At 55.8% G+C, this 6,029-nt stretch overlaps 1 non-coding gene across 1 annotated transcript; it reads left to right on the top strand.

The window, feature by feature from the left end:
* Positions 1-654: 654 nt before the first annotated feature.
* LOC144176073 (U1 spliceosomal RNA) lies at positions 655-817 on the top strand. Its single transcript, XR_013323772.1, has one exon. It is a non-coding gene; the product is annotated as a U1 spliceosomal RNA (small nuclear RNA).
* Positions 818-6,029: the final 5,212 nt, after the last annotated feature.

Consider the following 6,029-nt stretch of genomic DNA (forward strand, 5'->3'; position numbering starts at 1 on the left):
GTTGCATCCCGCCTCCGACAGGTGGCGACATAAGTTCCGCCCCAGCGCGGCGAGGCAAAGCTACGGCACCGCCGGACTCGACTCTCATATCCACTAGTGGAGGAGGGAGTCGAGTCCGGCCGTGGATATATGGTAAAGCAGTGCCGGCGCGCGTGATGACGTCATTGCTCGGCGAGATTTTCCCGCGCACGTTCGCACGCCCAACCACCAGCTTAAACAGGTTAAAAGACGATGCTTGGAAACATTATCACTAATTGAATAGCCCCATCGCGCGCACCCCTTCAGCTATAGCCAAAAGCACTGAGCGGTGTTGAAAACATGTTCAGCGTTCTGAGCGCGCGGTTCCCACGTCTCGTGATAACCCTAGATTTTCCGCAACTGCAATGCCGCCACGTGCTATTTTCTCGCAGCGAGCCTTCGCTTGCCCTTAGACTCACCGACAATGCAAAACGTTCCTACAACGCATGCGAGCTTAGCCACGGCAACACTTCCGCTAAAAGATATTTGGACGCAAGCCTATCAGATTGATCACTAGACTCCGATGCGCTGTTTCTGCATTGCCTGCACTTCTTTTCTAAATTAATGTACCAGCCCCACCGGCACCACGTGAGTGCACCTGGCAAAGGGGGTCTGGCTGCAGAACGCTAGCCAGGCATACTTACCTGGTGCTGGGCTGTCTGGTGGTCACTATGGCCGGCGCCCCAAGCGGAGGCCGGCCATTGCACTGCGGTCGGCTGAAGCTTGCCACTTCCCCAAACTGGGGCAGATGGGGCATGAAATTTTTGATAGTGGGGTCAGGCGTGCGCGCCGGCCCCTCCCCTTTGAAAATCCAAAATCAGATTCACGAAAAAAAATGACACCATCTTCCCGTAGGGGTACCCTGAGTAGTATGCAAAGCAGCAATGGGGTCGATTCAAGTGCCCATTAGTTTTCAGTTCGCCGTTTCCGTTAGGTTGATGTACGTAGCTACCGTTATATTTAGTTTGGTTTCCATGGTAACTCCCATCGCCAAATTGTCCACTCTGCGGGGACCTAGCCACGTTGGTTCATTCCATGTGGGCCTGTCCTCAAGACCCCTTTCCACCCGTAGTTAACGAAGAGCAGTGGGAGGGAGCGCTGGGCAGCTCGGACCCAGAGGTCCAGATACTTCTGGTCACCCGTGCTGCCAACGTCGCTGCCGGCCTCAAACCGGCGGCCACACCGCTTCCGTAAACCAGCCTAAGGCTCAATAAAGTGATTCCTCCTCCTCCTCACTTACCGGAACTACGAAATGGGAAGCGTTGAGCCCATGGCTGTTTCGCATACTACTCAGGGTTCCCCTACGGGAAGATGGCGTAATTTTATTAAGTGCAATGCACTTCTTAAGCGACCATGAACCTGCGTCTACCGGCGATGTCCGCGCACGTGGAGATGGGCGCGCGCAGCCTGGCCGCTGACATGGCACATACCCACGTGGGGGATTGGCCAGGAATCTCCTCGTCTTCCTTGGCAACGGGGGGAGATGGGCGCGCGCTGCCTGGCCGCTGACATGGCACATACCCACGTGGGGGCTTGGCCAAGAATCGGGCGTGAGAAGGGCTAATGCACCTGCTTAAAGGAGTACTGACACGAAATTTCAAAGCTGAGGTCCGCTCTAGCAATCAAGTACAACGACAACACAAATAGGTGTCTGTGAATAAATGCATCTTTCTTTCTTTGTAGTTGTGTGTGTGTGTGTGATCTCTCTTTCGCGAACATTACCGAACCGCGCAAATTCAACTCGTGCATTCGCACTTTCACATTCTTCCCCTCGGGGAAATGCGGGGAATTTTTTAGATGCGACGGTCCCTCCCTTGTCGTTGTTGCGCCGTCCACACCCCCACTGCGCATGCTCGGCTTGCTGAACGCACGGTGGTGTCTTACCCTTTAATGGCTCCTGGAGCGACAGTGTTACCTGCGTCTTCCTGGGCCGGCCCGAGATGAGTCGAGCATGCGCAGTGGGGGTGCGGACGGCGCCACAAGGGAGGGACATAGCCCCGACCATGAGATTCTGGAGCGACAGTGTTGCCGGTGTCTTGCTGGGCCGGCACGTGACGAGCACGCTTCCCCTTAAAGGGATCCTGGAGCGGCAGTGTTGCCGGTGTCTTCCTAGGCCGGTGGATGGACGGACGACGGAGCCGAGAGCAAGAGATGCTTTGCCTCTAAAAAACTCAATGAATGGTGAAGCTGTTGCAGCTTGATCATTGACGGCCGCAAAGTTGCGTTTGAGTATCGTCGCGGTTGGCGTCAGCGGCATGTCATTTCAATGAACTTATGTTGAGCAAGGCCAGTGTGTGCGGGTCGTTTGGGTCGACGTTTTCGTGCGCTACTCTGCAAGCGCGACTTATCGTCTCTAGCGGATGCTTTGCACACTCAGCCTCTCGAAGCGTGGCCTCTCCCTCGGCCGTGCGAACTATCCGCGGCCGGACCATGATCACCTACAGCAGCTTCGACATTCAAGTCGCGACTCTTCTGCGGTACAGAGCGCATGCGCACGACGGCACGAGGACGAGCGAACGAGGAGCGTACGCTATGACATGTCTTTCTCGTTCCGAGCAAGTGTTGCCACGGTACGGTGCGCTGGAGTTTTTTTTCCTTCGCCAATATTGGCCAATCTCCCCAAGTGGGTATGCTTAGCTTGACGAACGTGCGCTCGAGGTACGCGTGCACGAGCGCTCGGCATTGTCTTGGTATTTTTGAACTGCGGACACCATACACAAACAATCCGCCCAACAGCTTCGCTGTTAAAAATTCCTCCATGCACTTAAATATGCCTACATGCTTCAAAAGTCGAAAGCATGGCGTTGCTTGTAAAGAACTCGCTGCAACGCCGCATTTGCGTCTTTTCGCTTTCGTTTCCTTGTTTTAACAGAGGAATGTGTTCTAAGCCTAATGTGTCGCCTGTCAGTCGGTGTCACGCAGGGGCATGTTGACTAAACCACCGACAGAGGGCGCCACAGTCTCAGCGCACGCCAGGGGAGGAGATGGTCCTTTCGCACCACGCACTCCGTGCCCGGCTCTTCTCTTCCCCTTCTTTGTTACTATGCCTCGTGACGCTAAGGGGCCCGCTGGAGCCCCCAAACCGGCTTTTTTTCAACGGTTGTGTTCCTCAGGCCCCGTCCCTTCCAGGCAGGGGTAGTGCACTGCTACCGTTGCTTTCACCGTGGCCACATGAGCTCTTCATGTCCGTGCCCAACACCGGATCCCAATCAGGTCGAAACTACTCCACCTCAACAGCCAAAGTTTAAGTGTGGTCTTTGTCGCTCTGACGACCATGAGATCACAGATAAAGGCTGCCCCACCAAGAGCAAGGCCACGCGTGCGAAGCGCCGTGCATGGCGTGCTCGTTCCCAGCCAGACCCAACCTCAACGTTCAACCGTTTCGACTGTTTGGCGGAAGAGGCTGAGGATGAAGTGGAGGAGGAGGAAGCTACGGAGCCTCCCTCGCAGCCAACATATCGAGACGCTGTTCGTGGTTTGCGCCGTCGCCTGAAAGCTGTTTCTGAGACGCCCTTGTCTCCTGCGGAGGATGAGCTTGTGGCCGTAGACCAACAGCTGGCTTTGCTGCAAGTTGAAATGAAGAAACTCAACACGCGAAGGTCTCAATTAACACGTCGGCGGCCGAACTTGCATCAATCCGCTGGAGATCCACCACGTCCACCTCGTGCATTCTCCAAGGCTCATCAGCAAGCCCCGTCTACGACTGACCTTCCCTCACAGCCTGCCCCCTCTACTCTGACCCACAAGGAGCTCCTCCAGTTTGTGGTGCACCAGCTACAGACACTGGTTTCCGTGCTCGCCGCCCAACTTCGCTAACCAGTCCGCTACCATGCCTGAATCACACAAATATATCGTTCAGTGGAACTGTCGGGGTCTCTCTACAAAAATTGGAGAAATCCGTGAAAGGCTACGTCTGGGGAAGCTCCATGCCTGGGCTTTCTTGCTTCAGGAGACGAACTCCCTCCCCCGCTTGCCTCAATTTACGGCGTATGCTGAGCCGTCCATTCCTGATCGGCGGTGCAGCTCAAGTTCTACTCCTCCGGGCAAGGCGGCCGTTTATGTCCTATCTCGGTTTCCTCAAAACCCCATCCCTCTAAACTCGTGGTGCACGGACTGGCAGGAAGTGGTGGCGGTAAAAGTGCAGCTCCCGCGTTGTGCGGTAATACTGGTGTCGTGCTACGTGCGCCCTTATAGTGGTCGTGCTCCCCGCCTGCGGCTGGGTTGGCTTACCCAACTACGGCGAGCTAACCCTGGGTGTCCCATTCTTGTGGCGGGGGACTTCAATGCTCCGCACTGCGACTGCGGATATCCGTCTTCAAGTGAGCGTGGTCGAGTGGTCTTGGAGCACTTCACCGATGCCAGCTTTACACTTTTGAATGACATTACTAGCCCAACACGCCGGTGTACCCACGTACGGATGCCCCCCTGTTCACCTGACTTGTCGTGGTGGCTGGGTGCACAAACGGTATCCTGGCAACGTGAAGCGGACTGCTGGGGCAGCGACCATCACCCCATTCGCCTGGGCCTTATTCCAGAGTCGACGGGTCGCCTTCGTCGCCGTTGCACAGTGGTGAACTGGGGCACCTTCCGTTCCACACTGAATGCATCCTTCTCGGAGCCCATTCCGGATCCCACCGCTCTTTTTCGGCGTGTCCTCATGGACTCCTCTCAACATACGTGGGTGGAGGAGTCCCGCCCAAAGCCCGATCTTCGGCTCCTGCAGCTTTGGGCTCAGCGCAAGCAAGCTGAAGTAATTTCCGCACGGGATCCTTCGTCCCTACCAGCCAGGCTTCAGTATCAGCGCCTTACCGCTGCTGCCAGGTGGCACGAAAAAAGACTGTCGAGGCAGCGCTGGCTTGACTGGTGCGCCTCTCTAGGCCCATCTTCCTCAACGGCGTCTGTCTGGCGCACGTTTCGCGCAATGGAATCGCGCAGTCGGCCTCCAGATGCAGCTGCCAGCGCTTGTATTGCGTCAAACAAGGACCCGGCACAATTCGCCCCCGACGTTGCTCGGGCCTTGTTTCCTGCATTTGACGTTGTGCCAGTCGCCATGCCGTCTCCGTTCCCCCTGCCTAACGGTGTTGGATTACGGCCTACTCATGAAGCCGTTTTGGGAATCCAGGCACCGTTCACAGTGGCTGAATTCCTGGCAGCGATCGATCACGCTATACAGCGGACTGATCCGGGTCCCGACGGCATAACTTACGAGGTGTACAAGAACATCGACGACCCAGCCCTCGTGCCGCTTTTGGACTCGGTTAATCTGGTGTGGCTCTCCGGTCAAGTACCTGACTCTTGGCTTCGGGCGGATATTGTTCCCATTCCAAAGCCCGGGGAAACCACCACATGTACTTCGGAACTTGCGCCCCATCGCCTTGACATCGACGCTGTGCAAGCTGTTAGAGCGAATGCTTGCAACACGGCTTCAGTGGTGGCTTGATACCTTTAAATGGTATCACCCGGCGCAAATTGGATTCAGGCACTATCTCGGTACTGAGGATGGGTTGGAATACCTCTCATCTATGGTTTTAGTTGGAGGCCGATCCCGCCGTGTGAGATCTGTGCTCGCCATGGACATATGCAAGGCGTATGACAACGTTAGTCACGCTGCCATCCTACAAGTTCTACATGGCCTCCACCTTCCAGACAAAGTCTGCGATTTCGTCCGATACTTCCTTCAACACCGTTCTTTTTCCATCCGCATCAACGGAGCAAGTTTCGGTCACTTTACACCAGTCCGAGGCGTACCACAAGGGTCTGTTTTGTCTCCGCTTCTTTTCAACATCGTCATGTTGCCGCTAGCTTGGCACCTTGCTTCAATCCGAGATCTATATTTCCTCATGTACGCGGATGACATTACGGTGTGGTCAGTGCATCCAGACCTGTCACGACAAGCTGAGTGCCTCCAGCAAGCACTAACAGACTGCCAGAGATGGTGCGAGTATGCGGGCCTCTCTCTCTCGCAAGAGAAAACTGCTCTACTTCCCGTGGCCAACGCTTGGGGCCGCCGC

Source organism: Haemaphysalis longicornis, unplaced genomic scaffold (genome assembly GCF_048455015.1).
Source record: "Haemaphysalis longicornis isolate Haplotype H1 unplaced genomic scaffold, Haemaphysalis longicornis Haplotype H1 scaffold_3, whole genome shotgun sequence".
In the NCBI taxonomy this organism is placed as follows: Eukaryota; Metazoa; Arthropoda; class Arachnida; order Ixodida; family Ixodidae; genus Haemaphysalis; species Haemaphysalis longicornis.